This window comes from Lynx canadensis, chromosome C1, assembly GCF_007474595.2.
Source record: "Lynx canadensis isolate LIC74 chromosome C1, mLynCan4.pri.v2, whole genome shotgun sequence".
Taxonomy (NCBI): Eukaryota; Metazoa; Chordata; class Mammalia; order Carnivora; family Felidae; genus Lynx; species Lynx canadensis.
Window position 1 is genome coordinate 74,987,555 of NC_044310.1, and position 17,584 is coordinate 75,005,138.

A 17,584-nucleotide genomic window follows, 5' to 3' on the forward strand; every position below is an offset into this window, starting at 1 on the left:
AGCTCTTTTTACCTTTTGTTTTGTTTTGTTTTAGAGAATTCAAGTTGGGAGAGGGGCAGAGGGAGAGAGAAAGAGAAGAAGAGAATCCTAAGCAGGCTCCATGCTCAGCATGGAGGCCAACATGGGGCTTGGTCTCACAATCTGGGATCATGACCTGAGCTGAAATCAAGAGTTGGATGCTCAACTGACTGAGCCACCCTGGTGCCCCTAAACTCATTTTACCTTTAAATTCTCTGCTTTTTCTCCTCTTCCACATTGCTTCTGAAAGGAAGGAATAGGGAAATGAGGAGAAAGGGAGAGATTGATTAGGTTCTCTGCTGATCCCAGATCTCTATACCCGGAAGCCAGTGTGAGAAACTTAACAAATAGAACTGAATACTCTCTTTTCTTTTTCCTTTTTGAAATTTGCTTTGAAAAATGAGTTAGCTGGGACTTTCTGTTGCTGGGACACACCCAGTTCCTTCCTGCCTTGATCCTTGAGGCACAACTTTACAGATCTGAAACTTTCTTACCCTTGATCTTGGCAAGATCCCTTTTTATTCTGTTGGTCTCCTGTGAACCCTTTGCCAATCTCCTTCACATCACCTTGATTTTTCCCCCTTATGATACCTGAAATTCAAATTCATAAAAGCAGTTAACTAATGTATTCACAGCACTTACAATAGGACTTGGCATAGAGTAGAAGTTCAATGGATATTATGTGACTAAGTATAAAATGACCCCAACTATGCAAGAAACCCCACACTTTTGCCAATTTGAATATGTAAACTTAAAAAATTTTTTTTAAGTTTATTTATTTAGAGAGAGAGTGCAAGCAGGGTAGGGGCAGAGAGAGAGAGAAGGGAGAGAGAACCTCAAGCAGGCTCCAAGCTGTCAGTGCAGAGCCTGAACCCACAGGGCTCAAACCCATGAACTGTGAGATCATGACCTGAGATGAAACCAAGAGTCGGATGCTTAACTGACTGAGCCATTCAGGTGTCCAAATGAGTAGTTAATGTCTTTTTTCCATATGTCTATCCACTTTATCATGAAATGATGGAAGTTTGAATCAAGACTTGTGGTATCCTTTGGTGCCATTCTTTAAGCTTTTACGGTGAGGGATTGGAGTCATTCTGTTGGGACTACTCAGGCCTGCATTTGCCTCTGACCTAATAAACAATATTCAAATTGTAAGAGTTGTTCAAACTATTATGAGATCCTAGCTAGTCTATTCCAGAACTAAAAGTTTGTATATATTGTTCAGTTAGTGAAATGTTTACAACAGTACAGATGTTATATATGACATGTAGTTTTCAAAGTGAGTGAAAAAAAAGAATCTTCAAAATTTGTTGAAGACTCCACAGAGCATAAAAAACCTTGAATTTACTTGAATTCAATGTAAATAAAATATAAAAGTATTTACTAATGTCTTGAAGAAACTTGACCATTATTTTGAAGGGATTGCTGCAATTATTACATTAAAATTTTTAAATTTAATTTAATTTATTTATTTAAAAAAATGTTTACTTATTTATTTATTTATTTTGAGAAAGAGAGAGAGAGAGAGAGAGAGCAGGGGAGGGGCAAAGCGAGAAGAGAGAAAGAATTCCAAGCAGGCACCACACTGGGAGCTCAGATCCGATGCAAGGCTTGAACTCACAAACCATAAGATCATGACCTGAGCCAAAATCAAGAGTTGGATGCTTAACCAAATGAGCCACCTGGGCACTCAATTTTTTTTTATTTTAGAGAGAGAGTGGGAGATACAGCGTGAGCAGGGGACAGGGGCAGAGGGAGAGAGAGAATCCTAAGCAGCCTCCATGCTCAGCATGAAGCCTGACGTGGGGCTTGATCCCATGACCCTGTGATCATGACCTGAGCTGAAATCAAGAGTCAGACACTCAATCGACTGAGTCAACCAGGAGCACTGCAATTATAACATGCTTAAAGAAATTTTTTTAACGTTTATTCATTTTTGAGAGGCAGAGAGAGAGCACCACTGGGGGAGGGGCACAGAGAGAAAGTGAGACACAGGATCCAAAACAGGCTTCAGGCGCTGAGCTGTCAGCCCAGAGCCAGATGCAGGGCTAAAATTCACGGACCACAAGATCATGACCTGAGCTGAAGTCGGACGCTTACCTGACTGAACCACCCAGGTGCCCATGCGATTATTATATTTTAAAATGAGGTTTGCTCTACTGAACATCATGATGAAAAATGATGTTCTTCCAATAATGAAAATGTCATGGGAATCATCAAACTATTTGCTAGACTTAATCCACTTTTGCGTGGCTACTTGGAAAAATGCTAAAATTAAAAACAACAACAACAACAAATATATCTGTGTCCCAGATTATGATGAATTAGTCAAAATATAAGGAAAACATAAAGTGTTAAGTAGAGTCCAAATGTTACTCCATTACTGTACATTTTCCACGATTTCAACAAATACTGATCAATTGGCAATATTGTGTATTTAAGTTATTACAGAAAACCATGAGAAAGTTGTGGGTTTTTTCCAATTGCAATAACTTATCTGTACCTTTAAATTTTTTTTAATTTTTTTTTTTTTTTTTTTTTTTTTTCAGAGAGCGAGAGACAGAGTGCAAGCAGGGAGGAGCAGAGAGAGGGACACAGAATCTGAAGCAGGCTTCAGGCTCTGAGCTGTCAGCACAGAGCCCGATGCAGGGTTCAAACTCACAAACCATGAGATCATGACCTTATCTGGAGTTGGACCCTTAACCGACTGAGCCACCCAAGCACCCCTTCTTATCGGTGACTTTATTCAACAATGTGAAATATGGTCTGGGTGATTGTAACTTGCCATGGGACAGTATTTGTGGACATTACTATGAGTTTGTCATATGCCAACGCAGCCATACAAAAAACAAAGACAAAGGGCTGCATGCACTGTTTTTTAAAAAAAGATTTTATTTTTAAGTAATTTTTCACCCAATATGGGGCTCAAACTCACAACCCTGAGACCAAAAGTCACATGCGTGGCTAACTGAGCCAGCCAGGCACGCTTAGGGCTGCGTGCACTTTTTATAAACATTAATAAGTAGAATGTGCTGTCCCCATAGGAGCTCATTAACTTTTTCATCAGATGACATGCTGACCTTCTAGTACCTGAAGTTATCAAACCTTTAAGTATCTTTCCAGTTATATTTTCTCTTTGGGTTAGTCTGGTTTTGTAGAAGGAGTATTTTAGGTACACAGTTGAAAAGCTAAAATGGGATGCTTGGGGTGCCTGGGTGGCTCAGTCGGTTAAGCGGCCGACTTCGGCTCAGGTCGTGATCTCGCGGTCTGTGAGTTCGAGCCCACGTCGGGCTCTGTGCTGACAGCTCAGAGCCTGGAGCCTGTTTCAGATTCTGTGTCTCCCTCTCTCTGACCCTCCCCTGTTCATGCTCTGTCTCTCTCTGTCTCAAAAATAAATAAACGTAAAAAAAAAATTTTTTTAAGTGGGATGCCTGCTTTTGTTTATGACAAGGAAAATCTAGAATGGATGGTGGAGGAGGGAGATGATGAACATCAACTATGACCTGTGACAAGTTGTAGGAGTTAAAGTCTGTGGCATATACCAAGTCATGTGTATTAAGTCCTTGATAGAATTGTAGCTACTCACCAATTTGAAGATATGATGATGGATTGCATTTAATATAGGGCACAGTGATCAGAATGATGCAAGGGGTGGACCATTTTAGATGTTTCTGGTGTGCTAACTTGAATCCTCTCAATCTCACTTCCAATTCCAGCTCTGGCTGTAGTGGACAGTTCAGAGAAGGCCTGAACTCATCTCAGGTGGTTAGCATCTTGCTTTAGTAATGTAAAAGCCGTGTAATGTAAAAAGTAATGTAGTAATGTAAAAAGCCTCTCTGAAACACGCTGGTCATGCTCCTTCCCTAGGGCCTTTGCACTTGCTGTTTCCCCTGCAACGTATGCTGTTTCCCTAGATATCCAATGACCTTCTCCCTTACAGCTTTAGATCCTCACTGAAATGTCACTTCATCGGTGCTGTTTCTGATCCCTTATATAAAATTTCTCTTCTTCAAATTGCCAGCACTTGTTCTCCCCTATTCCTGCTTCACTTTCCTGCATAGAAACTGTCATCTGATATTCTGGATAGTTTATGTTTTTATTGCCTACTAAAATGTTACTTCCACGAAGGCAGAGATTTCTGTTTCTTTTCGACTTTTGAATCCCTCAAAAACGGTGCATGACACATGACAGGCCTTTAGTAAGTATTCGTGATTAAGTGGATCAAATTGGGAAAGTGAACATGTTGGTTAAAGGTTATGCTCTTTTTGGAGACTTTTGAGACATACTATAAAATTTGCTTCTGGAAATGTTTGCACTCTCCTACTCTCCAAGTGCATATAAAAGCACCTGTACTTTCACATCCCCCTGAACAGGTGGAATCATGCTGTTTAAAATCTGACCTACGCTGAGAGGTAGAAAATACTGTGCTGTTTTAATAGACAATTTTGTATTAGTACTGGGGAACCTGGGTGGCTCAGTTGATTGAGCATCCGACTTTGACTCAAGTCATGATCTCACAGCTTGTGAGTTCCAGCCCAGTGTTGGGTTCCATGCTGACAGCTCAGAGCCTGGAGCCTGCGTCAGATTCTGTGTCTCCCCCTCTCTCTCTGTCCCTCCCCTTCTTGCATGCTCTCTCTCTCTCTCAGAATAAGTAAACATGAAAAAAAAAAACCTTATTACTATTATTACTATTGGAAAAGAACATATATTTATATAATTATTTTTATCACATTGTTATCTCACAGTATATAAGCTTTGTTGAGGCATTGAAGCTTGAGTTCATATTATACTAAGTAAAATGCATCTGGTGCCTGCTGTATGGTAGACATTGTGCTAATTCCTTACAGGTGTTACTAACCAAATTGAATTTACCCTCAGTACATGCTTATAAGGTAGATATTATTATCTGCATTTTACAGACCAGTTAATACAGGTTAAAGATATTTTTTATTTTCTTTATTTATTTACTTATTTTAAAAATCAGTTAAGATAAGGAAACAAATATGTATTTATACTGTCTTATAATTACATAATTTACTAGTTTTCTTTCTCTTTTTACATGCATGCATTTATTATCTGGGTTCACTTTCAGTCTGAAGAATTTCTTTTACTATTTCTCATGAGATGGGTCTGCTAGCAAAAAATTCTGTTTTGGGGTACCTGGGTGGCTCAGTCAGTTAAGCATCCAACTTCAGGTTAGGTCATGATCTCATATTTTGTGGGTTTGAGCCTTGTATCGGGCTTTCTACTATCAGCATAGAGCCTGCTTCAGATCCTCTGTCTCCCTCTCTGTCTCTGACCCTCCCCACTCCAAAATAAATAAACATGTAAAAAAAAATTCTCAGTTTTTATATATCTGGAATTCTTTATTTTAATTTTTTATTTGTACACGTGAAACTAATATTATACCATATGTTAACTAACTGGAATTTAAAGATGTTTTTAAAATTTTTTTTTTTAATGTTTATTTATTTTTGAGACAGAGAGAGACAGAGCATGAACGGGGGAGGGGCAGAGAGAGAGGGAGACACGGAATCGGAAGCAGGCTCCAGGCTCCGAGCCATCAACCCAGAGCCCGACGCGGGGCTCGAACTCACGGACCGCGAGATCGTGACCCGGGCTGAAGTCGGACGCTTAACCGACTGAGCCACCCAGGCGCCCCTAAAGATGTTTTTTAAATGGCAGTTCACTGGGCCACAAGACTGACAGTTGAGATTTCCTTGAATGATAAGTGAGTGTATTAAAAGGGGAAGGTCAAATTAAGTTCATTCATGGCTCTGTACCTGCAACAGTGGACTAGAAGACTCTGGTGATGTATGTCTCTCCCATATCCTCGCTAAATATGACAGTCTGATTAGTTCTTTTATAAATTAAAAGTCTGGTTCTTCTCTACTTTTCTTATTAGTAAGGAATTTCTTGTCTCAGTTAAGGACAACTTGAACCTATTTTTACTGAACACATGTCGGTTGAAAATGAAAGCAGGAACAGGCTCTTAGTTTCTCAGAAACAGGCGAGATGTTAAGAAAAAGCTCCTTCCTGTGTAGTAAAATGAGTTGTGTACCGTTTTTGTGCATTTTTTTTTTTTTTTTTAATGTCAGACTTGAGAATTTTTCTAGGGACTTTTTCTTTTAAACACTGGGTATGAAGAAGCTGTATTTCCTTGCTTTCCAGTGCACTTGGAGTTGTGATCTCTAGAATACTTACTCTAAAAGATACACCTCAAATTAATTTGCACGATAGAATTATTACATTAAAAATTTATGTATATATGCTTAATGGTTTCAATTGTTATCCAGAATTACAGGTCTGAAATGTTTTTATATTAGCTGCTTTTCACATGGAGAATTCCATGCAGAACATTTTAGGGTACTCAATAGCAGGAATTCATTTATTCAGTTGGGGTCCCTGAGTCTCATATACAATAGGAGGCAAGACCAGCAAGTTAGAAAAACAACTTGCAGTGTGTGTGTGTAGGGGGGTAGGGGTGGAGAGAGTGAGAGAGACCATATGTACTTCCCATTCTTCTCTCACTCCACCCCTTAACAATCACCATTCTACTTTCTGTGCTTATGAGTTTGACTATCTTAGATACCTCATATAAATGAAATAATAAAGTATTTGTCTTTTGTAACTTATTATTTCTCTTAATGCTTTCATAGTTAGTCCTTGCTGTGGCATGTGACAGATTTCTTTTTTTTTTTTTTTTTTTGTCAACAACAGCTGTTTATTCTCTCGCGGCTCCGGAGGCTGATGTCTGAGACCCGGGTGCCAGCGTGCCGAGGGCCCCATGACCACCTCTGTCACCCTGCTCCGTGAGCTGCGCAACGTCCCTCCTGGCACCCATTTTCCCCGGAGCCCCCAAGGCACGGTCCCACACTTCTCCAAGGGCAGGGGCTGGGGGGCACGTGACAGCAGCGACCTTGAATCAGCGTTAACGTTGGCCGTGCCATTCGGAGCTGGGCCAAGAGCCAAATGCTCTCAAGTTACTCCCGGGTTTTAAGTTACTCAGAAGGCAGGATGTGTGCGGGACCCTCAGGGCGCGTTTTCCGCTGATGAAATCAATCAGTAATTAATCGTTCTGTGGGGGTGGGGAAAACACTTAGCCACCACACACCTGCAGGCAGGCGCTCTCCTCTGGCTCTCCCCACCCCTTCCCTGTGCGGGAGGGAGGGGAGGCGAGCCGTCTGGATGGGGGCACAGGGCCAGGTGTTGTTTTCAGTTTCAGATTTCATTTTTAAGACTGAGTAACATTCCATTGTATATGTACACAACATTTTCTTTATCCACTCATCTGTCTATAAGGACATATGGGTTGTTTCTACCTCTTGATTATTGTGAATAATGTTGTAATAAATGTGGGTATGCAAATATCTCTTCAAGATCTTGCTTTCAGTGCTTTTAGATATAGATACTCAGTAGTAAAATTTCTGGACCATATAGTAACTCTATTTTTTATTTTTCTGAGGGGCCATCTTACAGTTTTCCATAGCAACTGCATCATTTTTTATTTCCACTCACATTACACAGGAATTCCAATTTCTCCATATTCTCACCAATATTTGCTATTTTCTATTTTTTTGATAGTGGTCATCCTAATATATGTGAGATAATATCTCATATTTTTTATTTGCATTTCTCTAATGATTAGTGATATTGAACACCTTCTCATATGCTTTTTGGTTATTTGTATATTCTTTGATGAAATGTCTATTCAATTCCTTTGATCATTTTTTTAGACTGAGTTGTTTTTTGTTGCTGTGAATTGTAGAAGGTCTTTACATATTCTGGATATTTGTTCCCTATCAGATATATGATTTTCAGATATTTTCTCCCATTCTATAGGTTGCTTTTTCACTCTGATGGTTGTTTCCTTTAATGCACAAGAGTTTTACAGTTTGATGTAGTTCTGCTTGTCTGTTTTTGCTTTTGTTTCTGTGCTTTGGTGTCATTTCCAAGAAATCATTGCCAAATCCAACGTCATGAAGGTTTCCCCTATGTTTTCTTGTAAAAGTATTATATTTTATATTTAGTACTCTAATATACTTTGAATTAATTTTTATATGTTTTAAGAATCTGAATTCATTCTTTTGTATGTGGATGTTCAGTTTTTCTAACACCATTTATTGAAGATACTGCTCTCTCCCCATTGTGTGGTCTCAATAAGCTTGTTAAAGATCATTTGAGCACATATGTGAGGGTTTATTTCTGAACTGTCTATTTGGCTGTCTTTATGCCAGTACCTGACTGTTTTTATTACTTGTAGCTTTGTAATATGTTTTGAAATCAGGAAGCGTGAGGCTTCCAACTTTATTCTTCTTTTTCAAGACTGATGGGACTATCCAGAGTCCCTTGAAAGTCTATATGAATTTTAGGATGCATTTTATGTTTCTGCAAAAAAATGTTACTGGGATTTTAATAGGAATTGCATTGAATCTGTAGATTGTGTAGCATAGAATGAACATCTTAACAATATTAAGTCCTGTAATCTGGAAACATGGGATGTCTTTTCAGGTATTTGTGTCTTCTTTAATTTCTTTCAGCCAAATTTTATAGCTTTCAGCATATAAGTCTTTTGCCTTCTTGGTTTAATTTTATTAATTTTTAAACTATTTATATTTAATAATTTATATTACATGTACATACATTTAATATGTCTATTTATATATTTAATATGTATACTTATGCTTCAAAAAGTTATTTAAAAAGATTCAGGAATAAATCTAACAAAATGTACAAGGAGTATATGCTCTGAAATATAAAATATTACCGAAAGATTTTAAAAGGCTAACAAATTGTGGGACGTGTAATGATGAATTGGAGAGATATTTTTTGAGTGTCATTTATTCACATATTTATCTATAGATTTGTTACAATTCTTAGTTTCATACACATAAGGAAAATTGATTCATGACAACTATAGCAAAACGATAGTCTTCTCAATAAATGCTGCTAAGTCTGTTACGTACGTGTGAAAAAAAAAAACTTGATTCTTACCTTCTGACATTATAAAAGTTGATTCTATATGGATTGTAAATCCCAATGTAAAGCAATAAAGTGTTTAGAAGAAAGTCAAAGAGATTATTTTGATGTCCGTCAGTTCAGAAAATAGGATAAATGTGGAAGACAAAATAATAAAATGTTTAGAATAAGTCAAAGAGATTATTTTCATGTCCTTTGGTTCAGGAAATAGGATAAATAAATCAATAACTTGCAAACAAATAATTGATAAATTTAACTATGTTAATATTAAAAAGTCATGTTCATTCAAAGACACCACTAAGAGAAATAAAAAGCAAACTAATATACTAACAGAAAAATTTATAGGATATAGGGTATATAAAGCAGTCTCCAAATCAAGAAGGAAAAAAAAAGGACAGACAACCCATTAAAAATATAAGTAAGAATATTGAATAGGAAGATATGCAAAAGGCAATAGCCATGAAATAAAGAAAAGATTTAAAGAAAAAATTAAACCTGAAATTATAACTATTTACTTACCAGAATGACAAAATTTTATAACTCTAGCATTACTAACTATGATGAGAACACAGAATACTGGGAATTTTACACATTACTTATGACTGTATTAATTTGGACAATCACATTGAAAAACTGATATTGTCTACCATAAAATGAGCACATACTTTATGACCAAATAATTTCACTTCTGGTTATATGCAGAAATATTGTTACTGAATCTAACAATTTGTATGAATTTAAAAATATACTGTTGAGCAAAAGAAGCCAAAATGAGGTGAATCATCTATATAATTCAATTTATATAAAGACAAAAATGAGACAATAGCAATCTATGTTGTTAGAATTTAGATAAAAGTTTCTGTGTTAGTAATCTGTTATTGCATAACAAAGTTCTCCCAAATTTAGCAGCTTGCAATAACAATATTTATAATCTCAAAGCTTCTGTAGGTCACAGTAATCTGGCTATGGTTTAGCTGCATCCTCTGCTTCAGTGTCTCCTACAGTCTGTAATTACAGTGTTGACTGGGGATGGGAGTCATCTCAAGGCACAACTGGAAAAGGATCCACTTTGCAAGATCATTGATGTGGTTTTTGGCAGGGTTCATTTCATTATGAGTTGCTAGACTAAAGGCCTCAACTCCTTGAAGGTTGTTGTCTGAAGGCCATCTTTAATTCATTACCACTGGGCCTCTCTACCATGGTAACTTGCTTCATCCATGGGAGTAGGCCAAGAAAGAAAATGAGAGAGGTGGGAGGAGGGAGAGAGAATAAAAAGAGAATGGGGCAGAGAGAGAGAGGTAACAAGAGAAAGTGCTATCAAGATGGAAATCAATCGTTTGTTACTTAGTCATGGAAGTTACATCTCATGTTTAGGATAATCTATTCATTAGAAGCAATTCACCAGGTTCAGCTTGCACTCAAGGCAGAGGCACTGCACAAGAGTGTGAATAATATGAGGCAGGAACATTGAAAGCCAGGGTCAGAAATTGCTTTCTATAGTTTCTTTGTGGGAAAAGGGAGGGATGGAAATTTGGAAAGTGCTATGACTAAGCTTCTGGGTGTATTTGTAAAATCCTAGTCCTTGACTTACATAATAGTACAAAGATATGTCTACTTTTTGAAAATTATCCATAATATTATAATTTGGTTATTATTCTTTATGTATGTGAAATTTTGATTAATTTTTTTAAACAACGAAAAACCTAGGACTGGATTAGATCTAGGAGAGTAAGACTGAACATAGTTGGCAAGTTCAGAGCTTAGTATGGTATCCTAGGTGAGTGGTGATATGGACATGTATCAGTGGATCAGAAATAGTGATTTTGTCTGACTCTAGATGTGTGTCATATTTAGAGTTCACAGGAGTTCCTGTTGGGCTGAATTCTAGGCCTGACAGAAAAATAGGAATCAAGGATGGATTAAAGTAGTCATTCATAATTCACCGAGCTGGGGAAGACTGGAAGGATTACATTTAGGACCACAGAAAGCAACCCAAAGTTTTAGTCTGGATATGTTAGGCTTACAATAATTACAGGACAAGATAAGGGGATGCCAAATAGGGAATTGAGTTTATGCGCTTGAAACATATACGTAAAATTAGACCTGGAAATATAAATTCATGGATTATTTTTATTGATTTACTCCAGCCATGGAAATGGAGGACCAGATTAAAGAAAAGGAAGGTTTCAAACAGAAGAGCCACGCTATTTGGCGATTGAGAAGTAGAGTGAATCCAGAAAGAAAACTTAATAAGACAGTCTGGGGAAATAGAGAAAAACAGAGTATATAATAGAAAAGAAGCCATAAAATTAATCATTTGATGAAGCAACATAGAGGAAGTCTTGAGAGGAGCGGAGAGGAGCTTTGTTCTTACTGTTTGTTGTTTTGTGTTCTTTGGGTGGGGAGGATTAAGGGGCTTAACAAAGAGAATGGAGGCACTTGGGTGACTCAGTCGGTTAAGCAACTGATTTCGACTCAGGTCATGATCCTGCGGTTCATGGGTTTGAGCCCTGCCTCGGGCTCTGTGCTGACAGCTCAGAGCCTGGAACCTGCTTCAGATTCTGTGTCTCCCTCTCTCTCTGCCCTTCCCCCACTCACACTCTGTCTGTCTCTCTCAAAAATAAATAAACATTAAAATTTGAAAAAAAAGAAAGAGAATGAATGATTTGGAAGTCAAAATGAGGAGTAAGAAGGGCATCTAATCTACTTCATTTCCAGCTCTTGTCAAATTAGGAAATGTGGAGAAAAAAACACGAGAGAGCTGCTGGCACACTGAGTATGCAAACCTATACAGCTACTCATCAGCTTCACAAATTCTCTATGCAGTATTTCACTATCTTCTTAGTGGCTTTATAAATACCCAATTCCTAATGATTTGTGAAAATTAAAGGAGATAATCTGTATAAAAGTCTTTTCACATCATTATGGTCATTATTAGCATTTAAAAATTAATACCTCGAGGGGTGCCTGGGTGGCTCAGTCGGTTAAGCATCCGACTTCAGTTCAGGTTATGATCTCATACTCCATGAGTTTGAGCCCCGCGTCAGGCTCTGTGTTGACAGCTCAGAGCCTGGAGCCTGCTTCAGATTCTGTGTCTCCCTCTCTCTCTACCCTCCCCTGCTCATGCTCTGTGTCTCTCTGTCTCAAAAATAAATAAAAACATTAAGAAAAATTTAAAAAAATAAAAATAAAAATTAGTACCTCTTTTGGGGCACCTGGGCGGTTCAGTTGGTTGAGCATCTGACTTCAGCTCAGGTCATGACCCCATGGTTTGTGGGTTCAAGCCCTGCATCAGGCTATCAGAGTGGAGCCTGCTTCAGATCCTCTGTCCCCCTCTCTCCATCTCCTCTGCTGTTATTTTAATCAGCAATTAAATAACAAAGACATTTTTCTCAACTTGATATTTAAATATATGCTCCTTCTGGTTAAGTTTTCAGGATACAAAATTTATAATAATGTATAAATTTATGTGTTATTATTACTTCTTTGCTTAATTTCTCTCTTCATAATTCATACCCTCTTGTAAAATGTCTAATGAGGATTAAAATACATAGAATGATCTTACTGTGGAGCTTTACTTCTCTGTGAAATAAAAATGAGTTACATAAATATTACTAGACCCATGGCTTTATAGGCACCATATTCTAACCAAATGACTTATCTGGCTTTGTCCGATGTTCATACTGTGTGATCAGTGTAGGGGCACAGGATGGTGAACACTTTAAATGTTGCAATCATCCTATTGGAATTTTATCCTAATACAATGTTGGGTGATCAGTCTGGATTCAGTCAGGAAAACAGAGCCACCATCAAGCATTACAGAGAGAATATGTTTTATATAGGAATTATGTGAATGAGGACTAACTTTAAGGACAAAGGGGTGCTGGGGTCTGAAAGTCTGGAAAGAGGAGAATTGGGGGAGGATAAAGTTATAATTACTAACCACTCAAGCCTGAAGCATTGGTGAGGGTAAAAAGCTGTAGTTTGTGGAGAAGTCTGAATAGCTGAGCCTCTGGTGTCAAGGTGATCCTGGACAGGTCTGCCGAAACATCCTATCTGACCACCACTGTGTATGAGGCCACAACTGCTGAGAATAACTGCATTGTCTCCACTTGCATCTTCAAATATCCTTTGATACTTTCATCTAGAATATATAAAGACTAGACAGTATTCCAAAGAAGATGTATAAATGCTAATGCACACAAAAATATGCTCAAAATCATTACTCAAGGGGGAAATGCAAATCAAAATCACCATGAGACACCATTTCACACCCACAAAGATTGGTGTGAACAAAATGACAGCTAATAAAAAGTGCTGTCAAGGATGGAGAAATCAGAACCCTCCTACACTGCTGGTGGGGATGTAAAATGGAACAGCCACTTTGGAAAACAGTTTGGTAGTTTCTCAAAAGTTTAAACATAAGAGTTACCATATGACCCAGCAATTCTACCCCCAAGTATAAACCCTTAAGAAATGAAGCCAGTCACAAGACCTTTTAAATTCTATTAATATGAAATGTCCAAAGAAGGTAAATCCATAGAGACTGAAAGCAGATTAATTTGTTACCTAGGGTCTGGGGATTGAGCAGAAATATTGCTAATGGATACTGGGTTTCTTTTTTGAGTGATGAAAATTTCTATAATTATAGTGATGGTTGCAGCAACACTATGCATATGCTAAAAACCATTGAGTTGTACCTTGTGAGTTTGTGAATTATGTTTATGTGATTTATATCCCAATAAAGTTGTTATATTTTTAAAAAGAAGGTTATGGGGTTGCCTGGCTGGCTCAGTCAGTAGAACATGTAACTCTTGATCTTGGGGTTGTGAGTTTGAGCCCCATTCTGGGTGGAGAGATTACTTTTTAAAAAACTAAAAAGAAAAAAAGGTTATATAGCCTGCAATCATGTATACTGCTACCTCTTTGCACTTCAGCTCCTCTTGGTTCCATTTTCCTGTGTCATATAATATTAAATTGGCTATGGAATTTTTGGGTATTGCTTAGGACAGTTGAGGTTAACATACATTTAGTTTAGGTCTAGTGGGATATGTATATATTTTGGCTTACAATTACTCTCATAAATAGTTAATTCTTTTCTACCTGTCACAGTGTAGTAATAACGGCTTGCAGGAATTTTCCTACTGCTGATTATGCATCATGATGTAAAGGTGTCAGTACAGAGGCCACATATGAGATCACATCTTAAGGGCTCCAGCACCAGTGTATGTGAGTAGTGGATACAAAACATGATTTGTAGTGAAAAGCACCAAAGCCATTCTCTGCAAACATTTTCCAATCATGAGTTACATAGGTTTTTAAGTGAGGAATTCGGTTCTTCAGTTCCTATGGTATTTGTCTTTCTCTGACTGGCTTATCATTTTGCTTAGCATTATACTCTACCTCCATTCATGTTGTTGCAAATGACAAGATGCCATTATTTTTTATGGCTGAATAATATTGCATTGTATGTCTATACCACCTCTTCTTTATCCTTTCATCTCTAGATGGACACATGGGCTCCTTCAGTTTGGCTATTGTAAATAAGGCTGCAGGAAACATAGGGGTACATATATCCTTTTGAGTTAGTGTTTTTGTATTCTTTGGGTAAATACCTAGCAGTGTGATTACTGGACCATATGGTAGTTCTATTTTTAATTTTTTGAGGAATCTCCATACCGTCTTCCACAGTGGCTGCACCAGTTTGCATTCCCGCCAACAGTGCAAGAGGGTTTCTTTTTCTCCACATCTTTGCAAGCACTTGCTGTTTCTTCAATTTTTGACTTTAGCCATTCTGACAGCTGTGAGGTGATATTGCATTGTGATTTTGATTTGCATTTCTCTGATAGTGAGTGATGTTGAGCATCTTTTCATGTGTCTGTTTGCCATCTGTAGGTCTTTTTTTTTTTTTTTAAATGTCTGCTTATGTCTTCTGCCCACTTTTTAATTGGATTATTTGTTTCTTTGGGTGTTGAGTTGTATCAGTTCTTCATGTATTTTGGATACTAACCCTTTATCAGATATGTCTTTTGCAAATATCTTCTCCCATCAGTAGGTTGTCATAGTTTTCTTGGTTGTTTTCTTTGCTGTGCGGAAGCTTCTTATTTTGATAAAGTCCCAATAGTTTATTTTTGCATTTTTTTCCCTTGCCTCAGGACTCATTATCTAGAAATATGTTACAGCTGGTGTTAGAGAAATTACTGTCTGTGCTCTCTTCTAGGATTTTTATGGTTTCAGGTCTCACAATTAGGTCTTAATCCATTTTGAATTTATTTTTGTGTAAATTTAAAAAAGTGGTCCAGCTTCATTCTTTTGCATGTAGCTTTCCAATTTTCCCAACACTATTTGTTGAAGAGACTTTTTCCTATTGCATATTCTTGCCTCCTTTGTCCAAGATGAATTGACCATATAATGGTGGTTTATTTCTGGACTCTATTCTGTTCCATTGATCTATGTGTCTATTTTTGTGCCAGTACTATACTGTTTTGATTACTACAGCTTTGCGAACTAACCTGAAATCTGGAACTGTGATACCTCCAGCTTTGTTTTTCTTTTTTTTTTTCAAGATTGTTTTGGCTATTTGGGGTCTTTTGTGGTTCCATACAAATTAGGAATTGTTTGTTCTAGTTCTGTGAGAAATGTTATTGGTATCTTGATAGGGATTGAATTAAATGTGTAGACTGCTTTGGGTAGTATAGACATTTTAACAATATATGTTCTTCCAATCCATGAGCATGGAATGTATTTCCATTTCCATTTGTTTGTGTTGTCTTCAATTTCTTTCATCAGTGTTTTATAGTTTTCAGAATATAGGTCATTCACTTCTTTGGTTAAATTTATTCCAAGGTATTTTATTACTTTTATCCAACTGTAAAATGGGATTTTTGAGACTGCAATTTTTCAAAGGCCAAGTTCTTCCTCGGGTCAGTTCTCAGTGTAGGTTATAGTTATCATTAGCATGATATACTAAATGTTAAATGCCATTAGAATCACTATGTTATTTGTATATCCAGTCCAGGGGCACATGTTTCAATGATTCCGTTATCCTCTCAATTCATTCATAGCTTGTAAGTATCATTACCAACAACCTGAAGCCAGCATAGGTTGACCTCCAACCCCCTGCTCTTGTCTTCTATTTTAGTGTCCATCTTTAATGATGTTAAAGAAACATGTATGATATCCTTGTTTTTAGTCAGAGACATTACTATTCATTTGATATAAACAAGGCTGCATCCAGACTTGCTACTTTATAGGTTTCCTGATTAGCTAAAATACGTATTGGTTACTATTAATAGCATGCTTATATCATTAACTGTAACTAGTGCTGGTTAAGGCCAGTCCCCCATGTAGTAGATTTGATTATTCAACATGCATTCACTCTTCCCACTGCACTATTTATGATGAGCTTTACCATGGGACTTTCTTTGCAAATTAAAAATGGGCAGAAGAGACAGTGTGTCATTCCTGGGCAGAGTTTTTAAAACTTTGTGCACCATTTGCACTCCACAATGGGGACAGCAGACTCCCAGAAAGAACTGCCCCTTCAAGTCACAAGTAAAAAGGATACAAGAAATAGTGTTGAACCTAACCCTGGAGGATAACTTATACAGCTAATTTGAGTTACCTGAACAAGAAATATATTTATTTATTTATTTATTTATTTATTTATTTATTTATGCTTATTTCTGAGAGAGAGAGAGAGAGAGAGAGAGACAGAATCCAAAGCAGGCTCCAGGCTCCCAGCTGTCAGCAGAGAACCCGATGTGGGGCTCAAACCCATGAACTGTGAGATCATGACCTGAGCTGAAGTCAGATGCTTAACTGACTCAGCCACCCAGGCGCCCCCACAATAATGCTGTTCTAGTTGATCATTCCTTGTGCCATGATTTGGCATAGGGGTTATATTGTGACTGCCGTTACTTTTTTTTTTTTCTGGGGATACAGAGACGAATAAGGTATGGTTTCCGCCTTCAAAGTGCCTTAAGAACAATAACAACAAGAGTTAGCTTTATTTGTTAGTAACAGAAAACCTGAGTAGATTGTTGCATAAAGATGATAGAAGTTGCTTTTTTTGTGTGTTTACTTGTTTTCATTTTTAATTCTCACAATAAAAGTCTGTAAAGTCTGAAAGTAATTAATCCAGAATTGGAATTGAGGCTCTGCTCAACAAAGTCAACAGGGGCACAATACTCTTCTTGGAACATGACTAGGGATGATATGATATTATAGTCATCCACTCAATGAACCTGAGGAAGAGAGCAAAATCAAAAGTAAAGGTAATTTTTGGTGTTCTTTACTACTTAGGACAAATATACCTATGTCAGTGGACTAAAGTGAAGAACGTGTGTAAGAGAAGAGTTTGGAAGGTCCACCTTTTCCTCAGGAATCCAAAGACATTTGCTTTCTTATTTCATCGCCACCTCCCTGGAAGGGTTGAACATTTCTTCAAATTACTCTGAACGTTGACTTTAGGGTCCTTGGCACATGTGATAAGTCATGAACTTTATTTCAACCGTGGGTCCCTTAGGATGTATTTCTTGGGTAGCACCATAGTGGGAAAGAAGTTTTCAATTTTTTTCTGTTTTTT